Below are 27,319 nucleotides of genomic sequence, written 5' to 3'. Positions count from 1 at the left end.
TGTAGTTTCAGTCTCTCTGAAATTACTAATGTTAAACATTTTTTTTATGCTCTTATTGGCCACTTGTATATCTTACCTGGATAAATGTCTGCTGAGGTCCTTTGACCATTTTTTAAGTTGTGTTGTCATTTTATATTGAGTTTTAAGAATTTTTTTTTTGGAGGAAAGATTTGAAGTTCTCCATGCTTATGAACTGTGTCTCTATGGGCAAAGTACTTCTGAAGGAATTTTAAAAGGATTGGTTTCCTCTGGTTTTCCCATCTTATCTCTTCTGCATAAAACATCCATCCTGTGAACAAGCTAGCATGAGGGCAGCTGGGTCCCAGTATTCTCAAACTACTATACCTGAGATAGGACCTCCAAACTCCAAACTGGGTGGAGGAAGGGAACTTCTCATTCATCACCTGCTTTCATCAGGATGTATCTTCTTCAACTCAGAGTTTAAATGAATAATACTTAATATGCTTTCTGAATGATACTTAAATCCTGACGACCTGCCCCTCACAACAAGAATCCATATCCTATGATTGGAACTGAGAGGAGAAAAGAGGGCATTCTTCTGGCCACACCTGCCTAGCTTAGAGCTTCTGTCAGTCTGAGCTGGGTGGTGGGGAAGGGGTAGAGTGTAGTGTAAATGTCACAAATTTGCTATTCTTATTGCAATTTAGAGAATATTCTTAACCAAATGATTGTTCATCTGTTGTACGCCCTTAGGACAATTTTCAGAGGGTTTTAATCATTGTTTTTGTTTGTTTGTATGTTTTTTTAGATAATTTTCACTTATTTTGTTGTTTCACTGAGGAGTGGGTCTGTGATCTCACACTGCCATTCCAGGTGTACATAGAAGTTATGTAAATATACCATAAAAATAGAATTTCTGCACAAAAAGGAATAATTTTAAATTATAACAAATATATCTATATTACCCTCCAAAAAGTTGAAGCAGTGTATATTTAAACTAAGAGTAGAAAGGGGACAGACACCTGGTGGCTCAGTCAGTTGAGTATTCGACTTGGGCTCTGGTCATGATCTCATGGTTCATAGGTTTGAGTCCTCTTCTAGCTCTAAGCTTACAGTTCAGAGCCTGGAGCCTGCTTGGGATTCTGTGTCTCCTTCTCTCTCTGTCTGCCCCTCCCTGGTTTGTGTGTTCTCTCTCTGTTTCAAAAATAAGTAAATAAACGTTTAAAAAAATGGTGAAGTCTTTTTTGGGGGGAAGGAGCTGTTGTTTGTTTTGTGTTGAAAATGGAGCCATTTATGACATGTGTGAAAGAAACTGTAGAGTTACTACTTGGAGATATAGTAGAAAAGATCATGAATAAAGCATCTGGAGGAGCAGTTTGATAATGAATATAAGCATTAAATGGGTAATTAATCTTAGATTAAAAGGCTGAAGGAAGGGAGAAAAGATTGTGACCAGTGAATAACTGTTGTACTGAAGTTCTAAACATTTTTATAGTTTAGAACTTGCATGGTTCCCATTTTGATTCTATACTCTTACAAATAATGCATAATCCCTGTCATTAATAAACACATGAATTAATCATTTTGTAACTCTAGCACACTGACATATCTCTACTGATATATAACCATATATGATCATAAGTTGTTTTTTTTTTATTTAAATAAAGAAAGCAAACTATGAGTCTTGGCTGCATGGCAGATTGCAAAGTTCTACTACTTTCTTAGAGATCTGAAAGCTTTCTTGGAGATATTTAGCCACTGCTGTAATATTTGTTTGGTTTTCATTAGAAAAATCTCTCAATAGATCCCATTGATGTCATTCATGAAAATACCATTTTACAGACATGAAAACAGCGAACAAAGCCAAACTTAGAGAGCAAAGTCTGCCAGAGATTGGGCATCTATTTCCCATCAAAGCTATTTCTTTGAGGTTTTTTTTTTTTTGTTTTTTGTTTTTTTTTGCTTCAGTGTGCTTCATTCAAACCTTCTCTCCCATTTTTAAGTAGTAGAATGTTGAAGCGAATGTGTAACATTGTGATTTGAAACTCTAATTTGGGCAATTTGAATAAGAAAAATGCATAAAATAAAAGGCTACATTTTACACAACAGGAGTTAAATCTACTACTGATATGTGCTAGACCAGCCAGCTTTTATTTTTCAAAAATTTACATGGTGAGTATTTAACGTTCTGCTTTCAAATATATTATGTATTTCACTTCCCCATAGTTTGGAGTTGGATAATCACCAACTGGAGAACATCCAGAAAAAGGCAATCAGAAGACTGAATGATGTAGAAATGATCTCTTTAGAGTAAAATTTAAGAAATAGCAAATATTTACCCTGGAGGAGAGAAGGCTAGTGGTGAACATTAGAAATTGTCCTTAGATGCTATGGGGTAAATAAGCCATTTGATTTAGTATTTATAGAACTAGAAAGCTTTATAAAGTTATTGAAAACATACTTTATTATAAGTTAAAACATTTTTAGATGTGTATCTTTTACTAAATTGCTCTCTGCTCTGGGCAAAAGTTTTAATAAGTCCAAACTTCTGTCCCCCCTCCACACCACCCACAATGCTGTACCAAAAGGCACACACAGTTCTAAAATGTTCCATTTCTGTAAAGGTTTTCATGATGCAATAATGAAAAGGATACCATTATGTGTCTTTACTCAGTTGGCGTGGTACTTTAGTGAGGTAAAATGTCCTGTAAGTCATCTGGTTCATGTACTTCTACTTCCCACTAATAACAAAACTAAAAACAACGGCTGAGGCAGCAAAGAACAACAGGTCAATCCTTTGTTTAATTCCATGTTCAATCTCATCTTCCTTTCAAGTAACTGCCTTTTCGAATAAATGGTTATTCACTCACTGAAGTCCTGATGAAGCATAGTATTACCAAATTATTAATTCAGCCCAGGTCAAAGGAAGTATGTATACATGGATTAATGTCTAACAGAATAGATGTTAATAGTGATAAATATAAACTCCTGAATGCTATTTTTAACAAAGATCTTTATGAGTACAGAATTATTTATTAACAGCTTACGGAGGAGAAAACCTAAGGGTATCAGCTGATGATAAAATCAATGGGAATCCATAGTGGAGAGTGGCAAGCATGATAATTAATCTTAGATTTTACTCATGCTCTTAGTATAGCATTTATAACAAAAGAAATTCTGATCACATGCTTAATTTGTTAGACTAGATTGGATTATTATGAGCAATTTAGGGCACTTATCTTTAAAAGGAATATAAACAAACACATGTAGAAAAATGAAATGGAAAGATTGCAAAACCATGCTTCATAAGGACCAGTTGAGAGAAGTAAGATTGTCTCCAAAAGGAAGACTGGTAGAAAGGAAAGGGAGAAAGTCAAGTAGCTGTTTTTGTGAAGTTATGTGGAAAAATAAATTGTATTCTAAGCCTTTAAAGAATAGAACTAAACTCATTTTATATTTCTAGAATGGTTTGAATTTACTTCCATAAAATTCAGGTGTGTAGGAAAAAAACCTTTATTTTCCTTAATTTAATTTCCATATTAAACCCGTAATCATAAAGGGTAGAATAAATTTATTTGCATTCATTTCAGAAAACCACAATACATCCCATATTTGTCAAGAACTTTGCTTAAGTCCCAGGAGCTTTAATGGTTTTAGAATACTGTAAGAGGTGGAGTGTTTTGCTGTGTGATTCTTGGTAATCTGTCCATTCAGGTACCCGCCCCCCTCCCCGCCCAGAACTTCTCTTGTTCCATGTGGTCTTTGATCTGAATGCATAATGGATTACATGCATGGAGCTATGATTAGTTTCTAGTCCCTTGGCCCCCTCAGCTCTGATAACTCTATCTACTGCATCTTTAACACTCTTGAAAGTGCAGTTGAGTCTCCGTAATGCATCTGTGCTGGGCCAGGACACAAAGGTTTCTGCAAGTCTGAAAATGATTGCATCTTTCCATTCACACCAGTCATCTATTCCATCTCTGTAATCTTGTTACCTCCCTGCTCTCTAATCCTAGAAGTAGGTAGAACATTGACCCCCCTCTACTTTTCTGGGGGATGCCTAGAACATTCTTGGGAGCATGTAGTCTAACAGGGTATCAACCATAGTAATTTCCTTTATAAAGTGTCTTCTTTTCCCTCCAATTTGGACAAGTTGCTTCTATTCTCACCAGAGAAATCTCTTCTTTGTTTTGAGAATTATCCCTTAGAGACACTTTCTTTGGCCTTAGAGATATTCAAATGCCTTAAAGATCCTGCCCAATTTCTCAGTGGATTGAGAATGGAGAGCAGATGAACCAAAATATGCCCATTATTATCAATAAAGGCTAAATAGGAAGACATAGCTTAATGAAAAAGGCAAATGAGTATGCTAACTTAATCAAAATTAGACTGTATTACAACCTAATCAAAGTCACATTGGACAGAAGAGCCTCACTTGAAGACTTGCCAAGGAAAGACTTGAAAACATGGAGAAGCAGAGGGGGATTCCAGCTCCCTGTGAGCATGCTCAGTTGCAAGAAATGTATAGATGAAAATCTTGGGTTTAGTCTTACTAGGAGACATGTTAGTCTATGCTAATTCTCTGGAATCCAATTACTAAATTTATATTTTACTGGGAAAAACCTCCCCGTAAGAGGTTAGTTTTGTCCACTGTTTTCTTTTTCTTTGACAGTAAGACTCATCTATACATAAAATCTTAATTTGTATTTCCCCTTTTTATCTACATTTCTGGTTCCCTAATATTAAAATGTGTGTATTATCTAGTGACTTACTATCACTGTTCTTTTGTGAGTCTGCATTTTCAGTTTTGTTTCCCTTGCTTTTTTTTATGAAATTGCTTGGACCTAATGAGTCTGCCTCCTATGTAAGGGCATCTCTTAATGTGAAATTAACACCACCATGAAGCATATGTAGGCTTTGTGATATAGAATGACTCTTAATTCTGGAGACAATAGAGAAATCCAATATAATCTCCTCCACGGTTCCCTCCTTGGCCCCAAATGTAAAAAACATGTTTGGGGAACAGATCCAGAAGAGCCTAACTAGGATCTGACCTAAGAATGAAAGCCAAATGCTCTTTGATTTGAATGTGAACATGAAGTCATGCTTATAATCATCTAGATGGAGATTATATGGCTGGATAATCTTTGGATATAAAGTTATAGAGAGATGAAATAAAGAGTTCTGAAATGGTTGGTCTGAGGCATAAAACATCTCTCTGTGATATGAGAAGTAAAATATTTAAGCTAAAAAACAAAAGGTTGGTTTTAATTGTAGAAGATGAGCACAATTAAAGGCTCTAAAATATGTTTGGTTTTAAATAGGCCAAAGCTCCAAAATATATACACTACTTGAAACAAAATAGACTTTTTTGCGGAGTTTTAGGTTCATAGCAAAATTGGAGGAGTAGGTACAGAGATTTCCCATATACTCCATTTCCTCACATACGTACAACTCTCCGCCATCAATATTACCAGAGTGGTAATTTGCTACCATCAATAAACATACACTGACACATCATTTTCACCCAAAGTCCATAGTTTACGATGGGATTCACTCTTGGTGTTGTCCATTCTGAGTTTTGACAAATATATCCACCATTGTAATATTCTATAGAATAGTTTCATGGCTTTAAAATTCTCTGTGTTCTATTTATCCCTCCTTCCCCCGCTGCCTCCCCCGCTCTGTAAGTACTACTGATCCCTTTAATGTCTCCATTGTTTTACCTATTCCAGAATGATGCCACAGAGTTGGAAACATGGTATGTTGTCTTTCCAGATTGGCTTATTTTAGTTTCCCCTTTGGATTTAGATTCCTCCAAGTCTTTTCATGGAGTTTTTCTGTTTGTTAGTTTGTTTGTTTTAGCACTGATGATATTCTATTCTCTGGATATACCACAGTTTAGTCATCTATTTGCCTATCAAGATAGCTTGACATGGTTAGTGGGTTCGAGCCCCACATAGGGCTCTCTGCTGTCAGCACAGAGCCTGCTTCAGATCCTCTGTTCCTGTCTCTCTCTGCCCCTCCCCCACTTTCACTCTCTCTCTCTGTCTCTCAAAAATAAATAAATATTAAAAAGAAAAAGGTGTCTTGACTTTTTCCAGGTTTAGACAATTAGGGATAAAGCTGCTATAAACATCTATGTGCATATTTTTGTATGGATGTCAGTTTGCAGCTCCTTTAGATAAATACCAAGGAGTGTGATTGCCAGACTGTATGGTAAGACTATGTTTAGTTTCGTAAGAAACTGTCAAATTGTCTTCCAAAGTGGCTCTACCGTCTTGCATTCTCATTAACAATCAACGAGGGTTCCTAGTGCTCCACATTCTCACCAACATTTGATATCGTCAGTGTTTTGCAATATGACTAACCAAATAAGTGTGCAGTGTTTCTTATTGTTCTTTTTATACACATAGACTTTTTATTTTATTTCCAAATACAAACCAAAGGCTTTGATAAAAGCCAACTTCAGATCTTTTCATTAGAACTTTCTATTATATAGGCAGTGAATAATCAAAACGGGAAAACAATTTGTATGATAACATTTGTTAATGTCAATTTGAAAGGTGAATGTGATAAATAATTGTGAGACATTATGTGTGTTCTCTTTGAGCAGCTATAACACTGTGGGGCTATAGGCTTCAGACACAAATATAACTTACGTCTTACAGAATTATAGCATTTGTGTTTTTTGCAGCTTACAACATTTAAAAATTCAATGAACTATGTAAACTTAAAGGACTACTAATTGATTTTGCATTTGTTATGTGTAAACAAAAGGAATACATATTTTAAAACAAACAACAGCAACAAAAAAACGCTGTTATTCTTTCTAAAACAATGTGCTCCACTCACCACACTCCTGTGACATAGATAGAAAAGATAATTTTTCCCTGTTTAAGGACCAAGAATTTCTCCCTGTTTAAGAATTTGTGGGGGCGCCTGGGTGGCGCAGTCGGTTAAGCGTCCGACTTCAGCCAGGTCACGATCTCGTGGTCCGTGAGCTCGAGCCCCGCGTCGGGCTCTGTGCTGACTGCTCAGAGCCTGGAGCCTGTTTCCGATTCTGTGTCTCCCTCTCTCTCTGCCCCTCGCCCGTTCATGCTCTGTCTCTCTCTGTCCCAAAAATAAATAAACGTTGAAAAAAAAAAAAGAATTTGTGACTTGTCTTTAATCAAATATCTAATAATTGACACTTTAAAAGTAATCTTATTTTCCTAGGCATCTAAAACACATCTATTTGTTATTTACTTCATCTTTTTTTAAGTTTATTTATTTATTTTTTGAGAGACAGAGGGAAAGAGTAAGCAGGGAAGGGGCAGAGAGAGAGGAAGAGAATTGCAAGCAGGCTCTGTGCTGTTAGCCCCAAGTCCAGCTGGGGTCTCGATCTCACGAACCAGGAGATCATGACCTGAACTGAAATCTAGAGTTGGATGCTTAAATGACTGAGCCACCTAGGTATCCCTCTACCTAATCTTGTTTTGATATTTAATATAATGTTTCTTCCCAACTTTCTTAAACGTCATAATTTATGCAATTTTATTTATTAATTTTAAAATTTACTTGGTTTATATAAAAGTGTTGACCTTTACCAACTGAAGTGCCTGGTATAAACAAATTTCTTTTAGTTTTAAGTTTAAGAAAACTGAGGTTTATTTGAAGGAAAGTTGGTGATAAACTGAATTCCTAAAACTGTATTACTCATTTCTTTATAACTATTTTTATATTTTTGAAAGCGGAGTAGTTCAAGTAAATAACCTGATGTCAGTGTTAGATTAAAGTGTTCACTTGGCCTGTCTACAGTGTGATTTGTTTAGAGCATCTGAATCACTGGGTTTTTGCTGACCTTGACACTGACCCAAAATGCCACACTTTGAGGAAAAAGTATAATGAAAATGGAGAAACGATTTTGCTGCAGAGTTTAACATATAAATTGACCACTTTCTTCAAAAAGAATGTTTCATGAATATGAGTAATGGTGTTATTTATTATGACCTAAAATCAATTGCTTATAACATTTATTACTCGGTAAATGTATGGTAATTTAGTTTTACTTATACTCCTCCAAGTGGACTGATCAATTGTTTCACTCCAATAAGCAATGTCTTAAAGTTGGATAAGAGTGATAAGTTACAAGTCCAATGAACACCCACACTAACCCTAAATGGGATTAGAGACAGAGCTAGGATTGACAAGGCATGCAGCTGTGAGCAAGGCAAGATTGGAAATATTGTTTTGGCCTTAACATTCATTCTCTTGAAAACGGCATGTAGTAAAGCCTCACCTTAGTGGTACAATTTGCCCTAAGACCTGGGAAAGGGGTCAATTAAAAGGACCAACATTAGCAGTCACATTGGCTGACAAAAGAGGCAATGCTAGCAGAAGGGAGTGACCAGTATGTGCTAAGGAACAACCTCTTTTGCTGTGTGATGTGAGGGGAGTGCAGGTGAGTGGCTATAAATAGTTGCATGGGAAACATTCCCAATAATGCCTGAGACTGTCTTTTTTGCCAAACCAGTAGCTGGAGGCTTGGGAAAGATTATATTTCAGTCAGAGGAAAAGCATGTTTGTAGCATGTTTTGGCTTTCAGAATCACTGACTAATATTTATACTCACCAATATGACTTCCCTTGGGAGTGAAGATTTGTCATTGTAACTGACGATGGTGGACAAAACCAAAATATGTTAATTTCTTATAATCAATCAAAATTAACCATTTCCTAAGGATAAAATTAATATCATACTTGTTTCGCACCTTGTAATTTATACCTTTTAAGTTTTTTTCTTGAATTTTCATTAATCTATACTATAAATCGACCTTGGGAATTTATCATTGTGGATTAAAAATATATCAAATTCTAATTTCAGAAAAAGGTTGCTATTGAAGATAAAGCCAGATGCACTTGAGTGAAAAAAGCGAAAGGTAAAATGAGAGCAAGAGTCAAACATTTCAGTGAAAGTGTCAAGACAACAATAAGTACATCCTATGATTCCATTGATACAAAACTCTAGAAAGGGCGAATCTGTTTCTTAGCGACAGAAAGCATCAATGATTATGAGGGTTTGGAGGGGGAGCGGAGGTAGAGTATTGCCTCAGAATAGGGCAGGAGAGATTTTTGTGGGTAATGGAAATGCCTTATATCTTGAATGTGGTTGTATTTACATGAACGCATAAATTTCTAATCAAAATGTGTTTATATTATTATATGTGAATAATATTTTCATGAGGTTAGGAAGAAGAAATAAATCACTACACCATTTTCCTATCTTTTTAATTCTTCTTCATTTTTCCCCTCGTATTTGTACTGAACTTATTTCTTTATAATTGTTACATTACCTAGTATTCTCAAGTTGCACTTACAAAGTATATCTGCCCGACTATTGCAAAATATGCATTTATATCTCTATACAAAATTGGCATAAAACCCATGCTATTAGATATGGAATTATCTAGGGGCGCCTGGGTGGCTCCGACGGTTAAGCGTCTGACTTCAGCTCAGGTCATGATCTTGTGGTTCACGAGTTCGAGCCCCGCGTCGGGCTCTGTGCTGACAGCTCAGGGCCTGGAACCTGCTTTGGATTCTGTGTCTCCCTCTCTATCTGCCCCTCCTCCACTCACACTCTGTCTCTCTCTGTCTCTCAAAAATAAATAAACATAAAAAAATTTTAAAAAAAGATATGGAATTACCTAATTTCCGTGATCAGATCCTCATTTGCCTAGGCAAGCACGAACATACAATCTTGTGGTTATCAGCTCTGGGTTTTTCCCAATGCTAATATCTTCACCCAGTCTTCTTAAACTACTATCAAAGGGCCTACTCCTTTGAGAAACACATGATGCACACTTCTGATACTACTTAATATTAATAATAAATATACTGTGTACACAACATATTAAAATTTTTTAAACATATTTTTCTTATTTTTTATTTTTTAAGAAAAATGTGTACTTGTTAATTTTGAAAGAGACACAGAGAGAGAGTCTGGGAGGGGCAGAGAGAGAGAGAGAGGGAGAGAATCCCACGCAGGCTCTATGCTGTCAGCACAAGCTGTGAGATTGTGGCCTGAGCTGAAATCAAGAGTCTGATGCTTAACTGACTGAGTCACCCAAGCATCCCAAGAATTTTTTCAAGTAATCTTTAAACGCAAAGTGGGGCTTGAACTGACAACCCTGAGAAGAAGAGTCACATGATATGAGTCAACTGAGCCAGCCAGGGACCCCTTAACACAACATACTAAACTAAAAATATACTTAATATCAATGTATAACTAATATAGCATGTCATACTATTATTTTTGTTAGCAGATGTAACCTATAATATTTCTTTTTGTAAAAGGATAAAAAATGACTCTTTTTATTGGGTACATGAAGTTATTAAAGCTACATCTTATTGGGGCACCTGGGTGGCTCAGTCAGTTAAGCATCTGACTCTTGAGTTTGGCTCATCATGATCTCACAGTCTGTGAGTTTGAGCTTGCTGATAATGCAGAACCTGCTTGGGATTCCGTCTCTCCTCTCTGCCCTTCCCCTACTCGTGTTCTCTCTCTAAATAAATAAACAGATAAATAAATAAGTAAATAAAACTTAAAAAATAACCCTACTTCTTATTGATCTTTACATCTAAATTAGTAAGTACAGAATAAGCCCTTACAACCAGTTTACTGAATGATTAAAGAAGTTGAATAATATGTATTCTTTGAAATGTAGCCTATTGCATAGATTAAGTTATTAAGAATATGCCTTCTGCAATTATCTTCTTTTGGGTAGCCGAAGGATTTGAAAATCTTACTGACATATATATATATATATATATATACATATACATATATGTACATATATATATACATATATATGTATATGTGTGTGTGTATATATATATATATATATATATATATATATACACGCAATTTTAGATAACTTTGTTAACCTGGGTTAGTAGCATACATATGTTACATGTCTCCATTTCCTGGGATTTTGATTTTAAAATACTGTTCTCCAGATAAAAAGAAATAGGACTCCTTGAAGATATTCCTGATTCTAAGACACGGGCATTGAAAATGTAAGATGAATCTGGAACATCTTTCTGTACGAGGCTATGTCAAACGGACACACACAGGAAAAAATCCAGCAGAACTCTCAGTGACCAACGTTGGGGAAACTGCAACAACAAAATAAATACCATAAGAGTAAATAACAACCCAAAGTGTTTAATAAACATATATTAGTCCATACCGATATAAATAAGTTATTGAATAAATATATAAATGGGGGAGAAGAAACAATTACTTTCATAGAAAAATTCCAATTAATATGTATAGTTACTTATGTCCTATAGGAGATTCAACTTAATCCTTCCCCCCAAGTGGGCTAGATGCAGCAATACATCTGGGTCAGTTCCTTAGTTGTGACAGATTTACCAGGATCATTTAAGATGTAACAATGGGGAAAACTGGGTGAGGGATTTACAAGAAAACATCTCTTTATCATCTTTGCAACTTTCCTGAAAGTCCAATCTTACTCACAATGTTAAAAATTCGTAAAACATGAAAAACAAAACATTCGTAAAGCACCTAGGTAGATCAGGCAGTTAAGCGTCTGACTCTTGATTTTGGTTCTGGTCATGATCTCACGGATCATGGGTGTGAGCCCTGCAGCTGGCCAGCGCGGACAGCGGGGAGCCTGCTTGAGATTCTCTCTCCCTCTCTCTCTGCCCCTCCTCCTGTCTCTCTCTCAAAATGAATAAACTTAAAAAAATAAAAAAAATATAAATATAGTCAAATAATGTTCATTATATAAAAATAACAAATTTTATAATGAGCTAAGAGCTAATGAACACACTAATGTAATCTTAACCAGAGTTGACTGCAATCTGACCCATAAAACAAATCACATATAAGAGTTGCAAATGGTAATTAGAAGTGCTAAGAACCAGCTCCCATGTGGAGGGACTTTTGGGCCATTGTCCAGTGGGAAAAGGTTATAATCACAAGAGGATGCTTTGGATTATGTGGTGGGTACTGAATCTGTGAGTAAGCATCATGCTTACTGATGATTCATTTTATTCCAGCTTTGTGAACATAATGTTTTCCTTACCACAACTATCTGAAACCATTGCTGAAAGGGCAGACACCCCAGGGATAAAAAGATAGGTGAATAAACCAAATATCATTAACATCAAAATCATAATCTTAAAAAAACTAAGAAAAGGAAAGCATTTACATATTCTAACATTCATGGATAATGTAGGGGGGTTCCTATTTTCTTGCATGAAACCACCAGTGGATATTATTAAACTTTTAAAATTTATATATTGGCTCTAGAATAATTTAATTTTTAATATAATAGTAACACTATAAAATGCTTATAAATTATAGAAAAAAGTGTTAATACAGAACATTTATAAACTGCAAGAAAAGACTTTTAAAAATCATGAACTAAAGTACCCAGAATAAAGTAAAACATGGGTAGTAGTTATTTAGTTATAAAAAAGATATAGAAACATACACATATATCCATAGAATGTTTTATTTTGATTCTTTACTTGATATTGAACATTTACTCAGATTATTAAATATTCTCTCAATTGTGATTTTTATTGGTAGCATAGTTTTCCACTTTGGATAGCATTTATACAATGCTATAATTTGACCATTCTTACATGGTAAGAGTTATTCTAATATTTTTGCTATTATGAATCCAGTAGCAATTAACACATCTCTTTTATTTCATAATAGTTCCTAAATAACCATGACAGCACTGAGTAACATTATAACAACACATAAGAATATTATTTATTTTTATAGATTTTATTTATTTTATAGGGAGAGTGTGTGAGCAGGGGACAGGGTCAGAGAGAGAGAGAGAGAAATTTTTTTTTAATTTTTATGTTGTCTTTGAGAGAGAGAAAGAGCACGAGCTGGGGAGGGGCAGAGAGAAAGGAGGACACAGAATCCGAAGCAGGCTCCAGGCTCCGAGCTGTGAGCACAGAGCCCCACGCGGGGCTCAAACCCATGGACCATGAGATCATGACCTGAGGTGAAGTCAGACACTTAACAGACTGAGCCACCCAGGGGCTCTGAGAGAGGGAGAGAGAGAAACTTAAGCCCCCGGACGGGGCTTGATCCCATGACCATGGGATCATAACCTGAGACAAAATCAAGAATCAGGCACTCAACTGACTGAGCTACCCAGGCACCCCAACACATAAGAATATTATAACAGATATTATAGTAATAATATAACACATTATCCTTTTTTAAATAAGTAATGAATTTTATTTCAAAGTAAATGGTCAGTTTAAAGATTTTTAATACAAATAACTAGGGTAATTTTGAAAGTTAGCTTTGATTTACATTTGCTAATACTGAATATTAATTTTTTATTAAATACTAAACTTCTGTAAAGAAGTTTGCATTAATACCTTTTCCACAAAGCTGCAGTTGCCTTTTTTTTTCCTCTCCTCTCTTCTCTTTCTCTTCTCTTTGCCCTACTCACTCTTTGATATATATGCATATATTTTATATATATATATAATATTATATATGATATATACATACACACATATATTACATATACGTAAATATTATATATATTTCACATACATATATGGTTTTTACATTCAATCAATGCCCACTTGCAGCTATTTCTATATTATGCAAATTTGCATTTTGCTAAAATGTATTTGGAATGCCAAAATTAACACTTGCAGAGCATTAACAGCCATTCATGATGAAAAAAAAAAATGTAAGCTATACATTCCAGCTGAGGCCAAACATGGCTACACTCTGCTTTCTTGTTTCAGTTCTCCCACTCCACACAAGTGTCTTTTTCACAGTCCATTTCGTGCAAAGCTTTTGGCATTTTTGTGCTTTTTACTGTTCAAAATGGCCCCCGAGCGTGGTGCTTAAGTGTTGCCTAGTGTTCCTCAGCTCAAGAATGCTGTGATACCTTGGAGAAAGTACCTGTGTTAAATAAGCTTCATTTAGTCATGAGGGGAGTTGTTGGTCATCAATTCAATATTAATGAATCAACAATATATATTAAATAAGGGGTCTTTAAAAAGAAACACATACATAAACAAACAGCTACGTATTGATTGCTTGTTGAAAATGTTGCAACCAGAGGCTTTTAAGAGCCTAATCCTGTACTCCTAGAAGCAGTGGTTCAGTATATATTCATATACATACTTATACAGTGTGTGCGTGTAGAGTAGTTAACCTGTATTCCACCATTTTTTACAATTGTTTCTCACTTTATTTGCTCTTTAATTTTTATAGTTTATTCTCTGATGAGTAGAAAAACTCTTTATGATTTTTTTAATTTGGATTATATATAGGAAACTTCTCTGTGCCCCATGAACTATTACATTTATGCCCATATTTTTGTAGTTGAATCCTTTCTGCATTCAACTGCATTCAACTCTTTAATACATCTGGATTTTATTTTTTCATGTAAGGTGCATACTGCTGTTTTGGAGGAAAGCTGCTCTGTAATTAAAATGTTTCCTCTGTTTCACATGCCAAAGGCAGATGTGGTTCCTGTCACATATATTACTCCTTTTGAAGATACATCTCTGTTAATTAAATAAAGACCCTGTGATTGGTAAAAGATGGCTTCTAAGTTCTCTCTTTCCTGAAGAGTTAGGTTGGTAGCTAATGTCAACTTTAAAACAACCAGTTAAAATGTTTTAGTTTTAGTTTATTGTTTGCATGGACATGTTTTGATTGTTGTTTATTTTCCTTTGGACATCTTATTTGTTATTTTGTTGTGTGGCAAACTACGAAGCCTTCCTTTGCATTTTAATGATGACACTGTCTTCAACAGTTGACCAAAGACTCTTGGCCTGGGTGGTCCTCGGAATGTGACACCAGTGTGCTGCCCCAGACATTAAAGGGTCCCTTGAGGCAAGAGAGGGGTTGACATTGGCCACATTCCTTGTGTCTGGCTACAGAGCATGGACAAGAATCATTCCAACTCATCCGCCTAGTGCATGGATCATCCTGTCAAAATTCTGAGTTTGTTGTTTGAAATAAACAATTTAATCCACTTAATCCTCCTATCTCCTTCCCCTACTGAGTCCTTCCTTTGGAACACCAAAGAGAAGATGAAAAAGTACTTGAGAGAAGTCTTTGAGACATGCTGCTTAAGCTCAAAAGCCAAAGGAACACAGTAGTCTCCTTTTGAATGTATATGTCAACTTGCACTTGGCATTTATTATAAACAGCTCTGGGTGCTAAGAAACCGGATTTCAGAGAACAGCATGAGCATCAGTATAAATACTTTGCAGGACATGAAAGTACTCCTGCAATGCAAAATATTGTCAATATCTGTCTAGAAATCTTCCACACATTAAAACATTCTTACTTCAGTACATTTTGGGCTGGTCACTGTAATGAAGGGATAATGTTTGTAATCTTTTTGTTCTCTTCATGAAAAAGGGGGAAAATGTGCTTTATCTCAAATGTTTAAACTACACAGGACAACAAATCCTAAGTAGGAAAAAAAGACTCTGAAAATACAGAATACAACTTCAGTATTTCTCAGAGAAAAAAATGTCACCATGTGATTAAAATAAGTATCAATAATAGATTGCTTAACAAGATAACTAATAGAATGTCAATAAGAAACCATCTGCTCTCTTTGTAGACTCTTAAAGCTGGTTCCCGTAATGGGGATAAGAAATGTATTTGAATTTTAGTTTGCTTCTGCTTTTTTTTTCCCTCCCCAGCCCGGGCTTATCTCCAACAGCTTTCTTGCAGACTTACATTGATTTAAACTCTTTCTCTATCAGACTATCAGACTATTATTACTGAGCACCACATCCCTCACGTGGTTCCACTACTCAAAGAAAATCTATGACGGATGCCAATTACCTATGGCATTAATTCTAAAACCTTCTGAGTTCATGTCACTATGCATCATAATACACACCAACTTACATGACCATTCTAATTTTCCAAAAGCTCACAAACAATATCCTCTTGTTTAGTCTCCTCTTATCCCATCTGCTTACTCTTCTCATTTATTTGTCCCGATTGCCAGCATTCTCATTCACCATCTTTAGTCGGTATACCATCTGAATTTTTTGGTGTCCTTTTACCTTCCAAACACCGATAATCACTTTACAATTTAGTAGTTACGTGATTTGTCATTGTTATGGGAATTCGGTGCTTTTCTCCAAATAAATTAAGTGCCTTGCAGTATGAATCACTTACTGTAATTTCTTATTTCTAAAACACAGTGTGGAAGACACCTTGCATTTAGCAAAGGAGAGAAGTGGGCACCGGATAATCGATGATGATGGTAAGAATTGACAAATAAAATTTATGTTTCTCATAAGGTATCATCAGTAACAAAAAATCTTTCTGGAAATAGCTTTTCAACAATCGGTTTTGATATTTGAAAATTTGCTCATCAGAGGCACTTTGAAGAGAGTTAGGACAAGGTGAAAATAGTCATTAAGGAAGATGATGTTGGTGAGATGATCCAGAGGAAGTTTTATTTATTTTTCCCCAGCTCCTTGTGTTGTTGTTTTTCACTAATGAAAATGCATTAATGTTTAGTAAGTAAATAATATTACTTAAACCAAAAGAATATAATGTTAAAGGTCTGCCTTTTGCTGGTTGCAAGAGTAGTTGCAAGAGTAAAAGGTGGGCAAGGGGGATATGAGTAAGACATGTCCAAGAGTCTACCCTTACCCCATTTGAATCTATTTTTGCCTTCCATTAAGTCTAGTCTCTCACAGAGCCTTGAAGGTGATGACTGTCCATATTCACCACAAAAGAATTAATATATGAGGATGAATGGAAGATGCCCCTACTCCAGCAATAAACTGGCTTGAAGCCATAGTTGATATTCATTGTCTCACTGCATCCGCCACCACTTTACCCATTGGGGTCGTTCCACGCTCAGGTCATCGAATATCATAAGGCCTTAATTGCCTTGCCCTTGTTTGGTTGTGGTTATTGTAATTGATGATTTAGTAATTACTAGACACTGACGCAATAATAGATACACAGTGAATCTCATGAGTTCCAGATTAACCCATTTCTGTTTTCCAGCTGTTATGCTGACATGTAGAGACCAAAATGACCAGGGAGTAATTTTACCTACAAGGTCGGTGGAATCCTTCCTCTGTTATCTCTTAGGAATATTTCCTTTACGGGAACCAGGATCTCAAATTCAGTTGATGGTAATGAGGACCAACGTACAACATTCAGATTCAACAATAGTACAGACTCAACAGTACAGATTCTAAAAATGAAACTTTGGAAGTGCTGGTGATAATGTCCAATCCTACTTCAAACTCTTGCTTTGGGGACCTGTGTATTCTAGCAGTTGAGGACACAGCATCATCCATTAGACACTGGTTCAATGTGTCTACTGCACCCCAGAGGATAGTGCCTAAGGTTGGGCTGGAACCATGTTATACTGCATTAGGAAAGGTGATCTCTTCCCTGTACATCTCTTCTCAACTCCTCAAAACTTTGCCCAACTGATGACTTTCAGCGATACAGGACTGGTGGTTTAAAATCAGCCATGGTGGGAGCATTAACACTATGAAAAGTTGGCAAGGTTTTATTTGCTTGTTTGTTTATTGGAAAGCCAGTTGTTAAACTTTTAGCAGCACAACACTGTCATTGCTCCAATTTTTCAGAGAATCATTGTAGAGCTGGTAATTTATCTGATCTTCATTTCCTTATTCTGCTAGGCTTGCAGCTTCTGGATGAATCCTTCTGGATGATATGGTATACACGAGAGCAGTGGAGCCAATGCCAAAGCCCATTTTTCCATGTCTTTTTTTTTTTTTTTTGCTCTAAAAGGGTCACGTGGTCTGGGAACATGATGTGCGGAATCCATTTTTTTTTAATTCAGGAAGTTTACAAGAGGTACTGACATATATCCAGAAAAGCATCAATTCTGGTGAAGACAAATTACTGTCTCTTTTTGGATAAAATATGTGGGGTAATCAACCTGTTATTAAGTGGCTAGTTGAACTATTTCTGAAATGCTGCAGTACCAAGTGCAGGCTTGGCTAGGAGTTCAGCAGTGATGGTAGCTTGGCAAGAATTAATGAGTGGGGTCCCATGCATTCAGCTGGTGTGTATCCATCCTTTCCATCATAGCCATTTCATTTCTGGCTCCAGTAGCTAGACTTTGTGATAGAGAGGCTGGTTGACTTCCCCTGGAGTCATCCTGCCTAACTGGCTTTTGAGTGTTTCTGCTGCACTGTGCTTTGAAGGTTATTACTATGAAACTCTAAGGTCTACAAATACTTTGCTCATTCCCATATACTCATATGCATATCTTTTCCTCAAAGCTTCCTTCCCTCTGATGTGCCAATCTTGCTTTTTCCAGAACCTTAAGCCAAGTCAAGCTTTATTCTATTACCTGGATATATATATATATATATATATATATATATATATATATATAATCTCCTACTTCTAACCTTCTATCCTTCTCTACTTCTATCCTTCTCTAAAGTGCATACAACTAAGTTCTTTGTTTAGAGTTTAGCTAAATGTGAATATCCCCTTTCATCACTGTCCTTAGGACAAAGGCCCTAGGAATGAAGAGTGATGGGATATTCAAACGGCAGCAAGGAAGCCAGAGTGGTGGGAACTAAGTAAGGGGTAGGAGGAAGAGAAGGGAAGAAGAACAGGAAAATAAGTGGAAGACATGGTCAGAAAGGTGACTTCAAATTACAGTCTAAAATATTAAAATAGGCATTTTTTTCAAATTTTAAATATTATAAATGACATTTCAATGATTTTTATAATGCCATTTTTACCCCCTCTTTTATCCCTCATGTGTTTAGAATTCCTTCTCCCCTTCCTTCTTCCTTCCTTCCTTCCTTCCTTCCTTCCTTCCTTCCTTCTTTCCTTCCTTCCTTCCTTTCTTCTATCCTTCCTTCTCTTCCTCCTTCCTTCCCCCCATCCCAACATTGCTTTCTTTTCCCTTTGTTTGAAATGTTTTTGTTAAACTTGATATTAAAATGGAGTATGAATACCAAATACTTCCTGAGGGAGCCACTGTATTAGCTGCTTTAAGAGTTACAAGCAACATTGAGTCATACCGTTGAAATCAACTAGACCAATCTAAGTATCACCAGTATCTTGTAGCCAGGACAACTTGTAGAGGTAGCTTAAGAATTACCTTCTCCATTTTTCATCTAATGCAAAAATCTCAGATAGATGGATGGTCAACTTCTATACAGAATTTAACAGCAAAAATTCTACTACTTTATTAAAATGCTATTTTCATTCTTTATTGACACACTATTGCATTTGAGAATAGCTTTGGTTGTTCTAAACTTCTTGTTTTAAATCAAAATCTATATTCTTGAACATTTTATCCACTGGTATTATTCATGTTCCCTGAGTTGGAGGAAAAAGGGCTTGATTCCCAATCAGGTAGTCCTGCAGATATTTCCTTATCTTTTTCATTCAATATGAATTAAGAAATACATGATGATATTTAAAACACAAATGATATATAATATCACCTTGTTTAAACTTATTTTATAGGTCCCATGGAAATGGGTGACAAACATGTATATATACGTGTATATATGCCCCCCCATCCACCCCAACCTGTGTTTCTGGAGGAAGCCATGAGTTTGAATCCTAATGCCCCATGTATTATATCCTGATATGTTTAGATGTGTTGTCATCTGCCAAATGAAGGAGTCAAAATAACATATATGAAAGCTTTTCCAACCATGCTAGCCATCTTGATTTTTCAACAGAAAGAACAATTTCATGGTATCTTAGAGCAAAGGAGATCTTCAATGATCACTTCAAGCATGTTTGGAAATTACTGTTATGTAAAACAAAAAGAAATTATTGTTACGAATATGGCTTTGAAGTATATCAGTTGTCCAAAGTTTCAAAACCATTGGTCCCATTTGATCAAACAATTAAAGCAAGTTGATTAGATGTTTAGCTTTTCTCTATTAAAAAAATAGTAAATTTATACATTCGTTAATTTTTTCTAGCCTAAATATTTACTTCTGTCTACTAAGTTCTGGTGTTTCAGACTCAGCTTGTAAAGATGAAAGAGACCAACACTTGTTTTCATGTCTCCAGAGAGTTAAGAAATCATTCAAAATCTATCTATCTGTGGTGTGTCAGTCACCGTTTTATGCACTGGAGGTAGGTGCTGAACGCGATCCCACGGTCTTCTGTTAAGAGATGTGTAAGGAACAGTAGATTATATTCATCTGGAGTTTTGCTCAGCCGTCAGAACTGGAGATAAGTATGTGAGCCTTTGAAGCTGACAAGTGCTTCTTACTTTCCACAATGTTTTCCAACTGTGTTCTGGAGAACTCTAGCTCCTGGAGACCTTACTATGCATTCTATCTTAAATCACTGAGAAATCTTGCAGAAAAAGAACTAGTTGACCACAATAACACATTTGCTGAATTATTTACTATGAGTCCTCCTCTTGCTGAAGACCTGATAATATCTCCCAGAGAACAGAATTAGAAGACCCTGATTTATATGTCATTATTCAAACATGTTCTCTGAAATATCAGTAATACCAACATTCTCATGAAGGTCACATATTTTACCCTTAAGTCATGAGATACAAGGCAAATACGACCATAATAAAAATGTGTGATCTCTAGAATTTTGCCGAACTTTTCCCTCTTTGTTGAAGGGTTTGACATTTTATCTGCAGAGATAAATGCTAAAGACACCAGTGTATTCTTCTTTGAGACTTTTCTAGCAAAAGCTAGAAGGGTAATACATGTTGGCATTGCACTTTTGCATCTCTTAATTTTCTGAATATTTCTCTGTGCGTCACACAAATGGCCATAAGAAAAATAAACTAGAAATCAATGTGGTCTATTCAGATGCAAAAGGCACATGGACCTGTGTGAGTATGTGTGTTCATTTGCCTAATGTCTTTTTCCTTTTTTTTTTTTTTCCTTGCTTTCTCTGACCCCTAAGAGACAACATGCAACAATCTTGGAGCTGTCAGGACAAATCCTTTGTGGCCATCATCTTGTTTGTGAACACTTGGAAGTTTTAAGGAAACAGTGTCAAATTATTATGGCAAAAAAAAAAAATGCATTCAGCTATTCTGACCTTGCCAGGCTGGTGAGCTCAATGGTTGGGGAAGAAAAGCAGAGGCTGGGCTCTCATGCAGTGCTTGCTGTGAGCATGAGGCTTTCCCGGATCTCTAACAACACAGACCATGCTTAGGCGTGTGGGCTTCTTATGACCATTGTTCTTTCTCTGGTTTTTATAAAAATGTGTTGTACAGGTGAATCAAAGCTTATAAAATGAAAAAGAAGGTATGAGTAGGAGCTGGCACGGAGTACTTCAGCAGTATTCAAATAAAAGTAAAGAAAACAAATAAGAGACTGATGTCTTTTACTTACAAGCCAGGGGGGGAGGGGAATCAATGCAATTGGCCCACAGTAACTGCTGGTAATAATTAGGTCAGGCTGCTGAGAAAATGAAACACTGTGTTGTTTTTTTTTTTTTAATTTATATTTCTTAATTTTTTATGGAACTGGGCTCAAAGCATGTGCCTCCATCCAGCATGCGGCTGCCACGTGCCTGGGTTTGGGGCAGGAATGTTGCGCCTTTGGACACACAGGGAAGTTGGGTTTTATGGTGATTTCTGGGCTCTGGCTCCTCCCTCCTGCTGGTTCTAGGTAAGTGCTTATTGGCAACAAACCGATTTGGCCACCTGTGGCATGTGAGGCTGGAACAAGAGAATGAACGCAGGACAGTCTTTCCCGCAGGAAGTCAACTGATGAGGAATGATCATTATATCTGCCAATTGCCTTTACAGCAACACCCAGATTAGTCTTTCATTGAATAACTGGGGTAATATGGCCTAGCCAAGTTAAAACATCAAGAAAGCCATCACGGGGCACCTGGGTGGCTCAGTCAGTTAAGTGTTTGATTCTTGGTTTCAGCTCAGGTCATGATCTCATGGTTTGTGGGTTTGAGCCTCGCATTGGGCTCCATGCTGACGGCGCAGAGCCTGGCTGAGATGTTCTCTCTACTCTCTCCCTCTCTCTCTTCTCCTGCCCTGCTCTCTCTCTCTCAAAAATAAATAAACTTAAGAAAAATAAAAAGAAAACCATCGCAACTTCCCAAATAAACTACTTTTCACTGATTTCTAGTCCTCAGGCCGGATTTGGGAGAACCCAAATCAACACAAGACCCTTGAAGAGTCAGTGAAAATGTGTTCTTGTCATACTTTTCTCCCACTGCACTTATCTTCATGCTGCTGTTATCATGCACAAGTATTTGCCACTTACCAAACAAAATTGCTATCAACTATTTCCAGGTTTTGTTTTCTACTTTTTTGAGAGTTCTGCCCTTGGCACAAATTCCACTTTCTGAAATTCCAGCCCTCATCTTGCAAATGACAATAGTGATAGTCGTTTGGATGCATGTAACTATCCCAGCCTTCTCCAACTTCTGGACGCACTATATGATTGTACTTTTTATGCCTTCACCTTTCACACACTTTAAATTTTGTCATGGTCTCGTGAATTGACTTGGCCAGAGAAATCTGAGCAGAAATGATATGGCTCCCTCTGGATGGAAGCTTGAAGAACCATTGAGTGATTTTCCATGTTTCTGTTTCTTTTTTGTGTGTCTTGTTGCCCATGACAGCCCTAAAAGAAGACACTTTAAGTGCTACAGTGAGTACAGCCTGATCCACTTTGAACATGTATCATGAATGAGGAATGTGTGTGTGTGTGTGTGTGTGTGTGTGTGTGTGTGTTTGGGTGTGTGTTAAACCACTGAGATTTTGGAATGGTTTGGTAGCTTAGCCTGACCTATCCTAACTTGTGCACCTTCTGAGTCTCTGATTCGTCCAGTGTAAATTAATCTGCCTTTGCCTTTGTTCAGCATCCTTAGATTGATATTATAAGTATAACATTCATTATAAGCTACTTCAAAAAAAATTTATACATGTATCTATGCAATTCTAATTTATGGACACTAAAGAAGGGTTTTACTCCATTTTTCTTTGTAACCCCAGTATCAAAAATGCCTTGATTATAATAGTTAATAAATTATGGTTAAAATTCGTTAACGGGAGCTGTCCAAATTTCCAGGACTTATTTAGGATTTCTACCCCATATGGAAGCATATATGTACTCGTATTAACTTACATTGGCAAAAATGGTTATAGCGTCATAGAGTTGGCTGAAGACTTGGGCATCTTAAGTAAATTCTCTCATGAGGAGACAAATAGAAAATTATGGCAAAGTTTATTCATAGCCTACTACTGGTAGGCCAGTGGATTACCAACAAAGAAATGAAAAGAAAAAATGAATTCCAGAAACTCAGAAATGTAACATTTCATAGTACAAATTGTATTCTGCCCTTTGCCTCCCAAAGTAACATAAATGCATAATGATCTCTCTTGTTCCAGAGAAGCATCCTGACATCTTTATTATATTTGCCTTTATCTGGCATTTGATCTGTTCGGGCCAACAATGTCTCTATTTAATACTTCAGTTAAGCATATCCAATTAAACTTTATACTGACCTCCTTAAACAAGGCATCTCAACTAATTCCGAACCTGAGAGGATTATATGAGGTGACTTTTTCCCTGTTTGCCTATGGTTTGGGAAAGTTGAAAAATTAGACGGTGCCTGCACAGAAAAAGATGTCAGGGATAAATTTTTAGAATGCGTTCGCTAATTGCCATGACTGTCCCCCTGGAGGTACAACAAGAAGTTGTTTTTACTTAAACTGTATAAAAAAGACAATCTATCAATGTGTAGCTATTGACCAACTCTTTGTGAAGTAGCATTATATGCAGTTATAGGTACTGCCTGTTCATTACCTGTCATGGGCTGACTTGTGTTCCTCCCAAAAAAGATATATGGAAGTTCTAACCCCCAGTACCTCAGAATGCGACCTTATTAGGAAATGGGGTCATTGCAGATGAAATTAGTTAATGGAGTCATACTAGAATAATGGGGGCCCCTTTCCGATAAGATTCGTAACCTTGTAAATAGGCCACCATGGAAAGACAGAGGCACACAGGGAGAACGCCACGAGATGGCCAAGGCAAAAATTGGAGTTATGTACCTGTCAACCAAGGATTACCAGATATTGCCAGTACACTGCTAGAAGCTCGGGAAAAGCAATTCCTGCAGGTTTCTGATGGAACGCGGCCCTGCCAACACTGTGATTTCAGACTTGTAGCCTCCAGACGTATGAGATGATTAATCTCTGCTGTTTTAAGCCACCCAGCTTATGATACCTTGTTATGGCAGACCTGAGGATACCATACATTTGCTAACCATCTAAAATATCCACACTGGGATGGCAAGAGTGAGAACCAGACGAGAGAGGAAAGCAAGATAAAGACAAAACCGGTGCGCCTATATGGCTCAGTCAGTTAAGTGTCTGACTTCAGCCCAGGTCACGATCTCACGGTTCGTGACTTTGAGCCTCTCATCCGACTCTCTGCTGTAGGCACATGGCCACTTTGGATCCTCTGTCCCCCAAACTCTGCCTCTCCCCTGCTCTCCCTCTCTCTCTCTGTCTCACAGTTTAAAAAAAAAAAAAAAGGATAAAGCTACAGCTGCTACCTAACACAAGGCAGTTTAAAATGCATTCGTCCTGGAAGGTGGTGGTGATGTTTCTGCCTGGTAAGGTCTTGCAAAGTTGCAGATTCAGGGTCACTCCGTACAAAACCAAAAGAAGGGATGAAAGAGCCATGTGACAAGGAGGATGGAGCCCTTAATCCTAAAGGATTGGCCTGCCTCTCAGCAGCTATGCATATCTTCTCTAAGTGTTTGCCCCCTCCCTACACAGGATTATCACAAATATTTGTAGCCTATACCTCAAAGCAAATGCAGCATTCATTAAGCAATGTAAATATGCAAGTGAGGGCTTGGAAGTAAAAGTCCTTTTGTATTCCTTACAAACAATGCATTCCTTTTTAGCCTTTTTTTTTTTTTTTTAAGAAAATTGCAAACACATACATTCTAAACATAGTCTGAATTGGGAAACCTGATGTCTCATTTCACATTTGGTTTCAGCCGGTTCTAATCAGCTCAATACATTAATTTCCAGAAAACGTTTCCTCAAATGATCTTAATTGGAATATGAACAGCCTTAAGAATAACAAGAAACTGGGAAGAAAAAGGTTTGGCTAAAATACAAACCTAAAAAATAAGACCAGATGAGCTATGAACAGTTTACTTTAAACAAATGTATTATTAAAGGAAATTGCTTCATATTCAAACTCGTTAAGTCAAGTTCAATAATTATTTTTTCTCTTTAACTCTTCGGAATCAATGCAAACCACCCTGAGCTGTTTCATCAGAATGTGTTTGACTTGTAAATACAGGGCAAAAGAATAAAAACAACACAAACACATCCTATTCGAAATCAGACTAATTGGCAAAATGCCCTTTTAGCTCTTTCAACAGATTTAAAAGTTTCAGCCAAGCATCTGAATTTATGGTGGTTTTATCTTTCATCGCCGTTGTCAAGTGACCTTGATCTGTTCGCCCAGAATTTAGTTCTCTGCAGACTTCCAAAGTGTAAATCAGCCCTTGAACTTGGTCATGAAAGGACATTTGACACAGAGAGACTAAAATATGTCTCTTTTATGGAAATGTTTACCCTGAGTTGATACTGAATTCTTCTTCTTCCAATTACCCTCACATTAATTTCAACTTTGTTTTTCTAGTCTCCTTCTCCCCTCCCTTGAATGACAGGTATATTAGCTAAGTTTGTCAGAAGAGTTGCCTGTCCCCCAGAGAAAACCCAGGAAGGGCTGACCTCATGCTCACCCAGGCGGCGGCCAGCTCAGACTTCTCTATCAGTCAGCGCCTAGGAGGAGCAGGCGGCGAGGTCTCAGCTGCCTTCCTGAGTGAGCTCGGTGATAAAGTTGATCCCATCAGGAAGGAGCCTATTGGGCCAAGTCCAGTTGTATGGCTTATGTTGAGAGTGAACTTTCTGACATTTCAAATCTGCCATATCAAATTAAGCAGAATAAAGCCGGCTGTTTGCCCGATTATTTATAACATCACAGGAAACTTGGAATGACTTATTAAAGAATGGAAATATTTCTCTTTCCTCAGAAAGAAGCTTGCCTCTGCCAAGATACACAGCAACTGGCTGGGTATGGGAATGGTGCAAAAAGTTCCCACTTCCAAGGTTATTAAAACATACCTGGGCTCATTTAAAAACCCAAACCTAGTATTAGGATGAACAATGGAGGGACAGCCTGAGTGCCATGCTGAGTTCTTGAACAGCCGGTTTCATACCCGTAAAAAACAAAAGTCTTGGGAGCATCTGATTTTGCTGAGAATGTTGCTGACCATAAGCTTTGGTCAAAGGTGTTTATCACCTTAATAAGCCCCGAGGAATGCAGCTGAAGAAGGTGACTTTGAAAGTCGTTTTAACATCTTTGCTCATTTACCGAACCGCACTGAGACCAGAAATCACCGATGAAGGCCGGCGATAGACGTTGGAAATATAAACGTTGTACATGTGAGAATTTGGGGAATATGATTTTACTTTTTCATTGCAAGACAATGTGGGATTCATGTAAATAATTTGAGAATGTGGAAATGTATGAAGCTTTTAGTCAGCCAGAATCTTATCATCCAGAGATATTGATTATTAGCATTTGGGTGTGTTTCTTAACAGTGTTCTGTTCTATGCAAAATAATGTCCACACTCACAAATCATCTGTGAAAAATTACATTGTTAAGTAATGCGTTTTGTAAGTGAACTTATATACACACACACAATCACCCACATATATTCATATATATGTGCATATATATATAGGTATACACACATACACACGTGTGTATATCCATTTTAGACTCTTAGTTATCTTTGAAAACCTGTTGTTTAATGGAAGCAGAATATTCAATCACTTGGATATTTTGTGCTTATCTAAGAAATTATTTGTTGTTGATTATTTAAGTTGTTTACAATTATTCTTTGCTTCGCTATTACAAAAAAATGCTATATCCTCCTCAATGAATATCAATAAATATCCTTATATAGAAAACTTCCTACTCTGATATTGTTTTAGGGCAAATTTTAAAAAATGGATTTAATTGGGTCAAAAAAATCTAAATCTTTAGGACTCTTAATATGTATTTCCCAAATGCTTTCCAGAATGTTTGTACAAATTAACACTGTCCTAAGGATATATGTGGTTACCCTGAACAGCAATTTTCAAGGTTATAAATCAAGATTCCCATATCATCACCTTGAACTACTTGAATACACTTTTTTCTAGCATCTTCTCTCTATACAAATCTCGATCAAGTTTGTAAGATAAGTTATTTTTTGTTCAGTGTGATATAAGGAATGTAATTATATTACACAAAA

The sequence above is a fragment of the Lynx rufus genome, unplaced genomic scaffold, assembly GCF_022079265.1.
Source record: "Lynx rufus isolate CCGP_SWC_20201006 ecotype Redwood Valley unplaced genomic scaffold, mLynRuf1.p SCAF_17, whole genome shotgun sequence".
NCBI lineage: Eukaryota > Metazoa > Chordata > Mammalia > Carnivora > Felidae > Lynx > Lynx rufus.
This window is presented reverse-complemented; position numbering follows the sequence as displayed.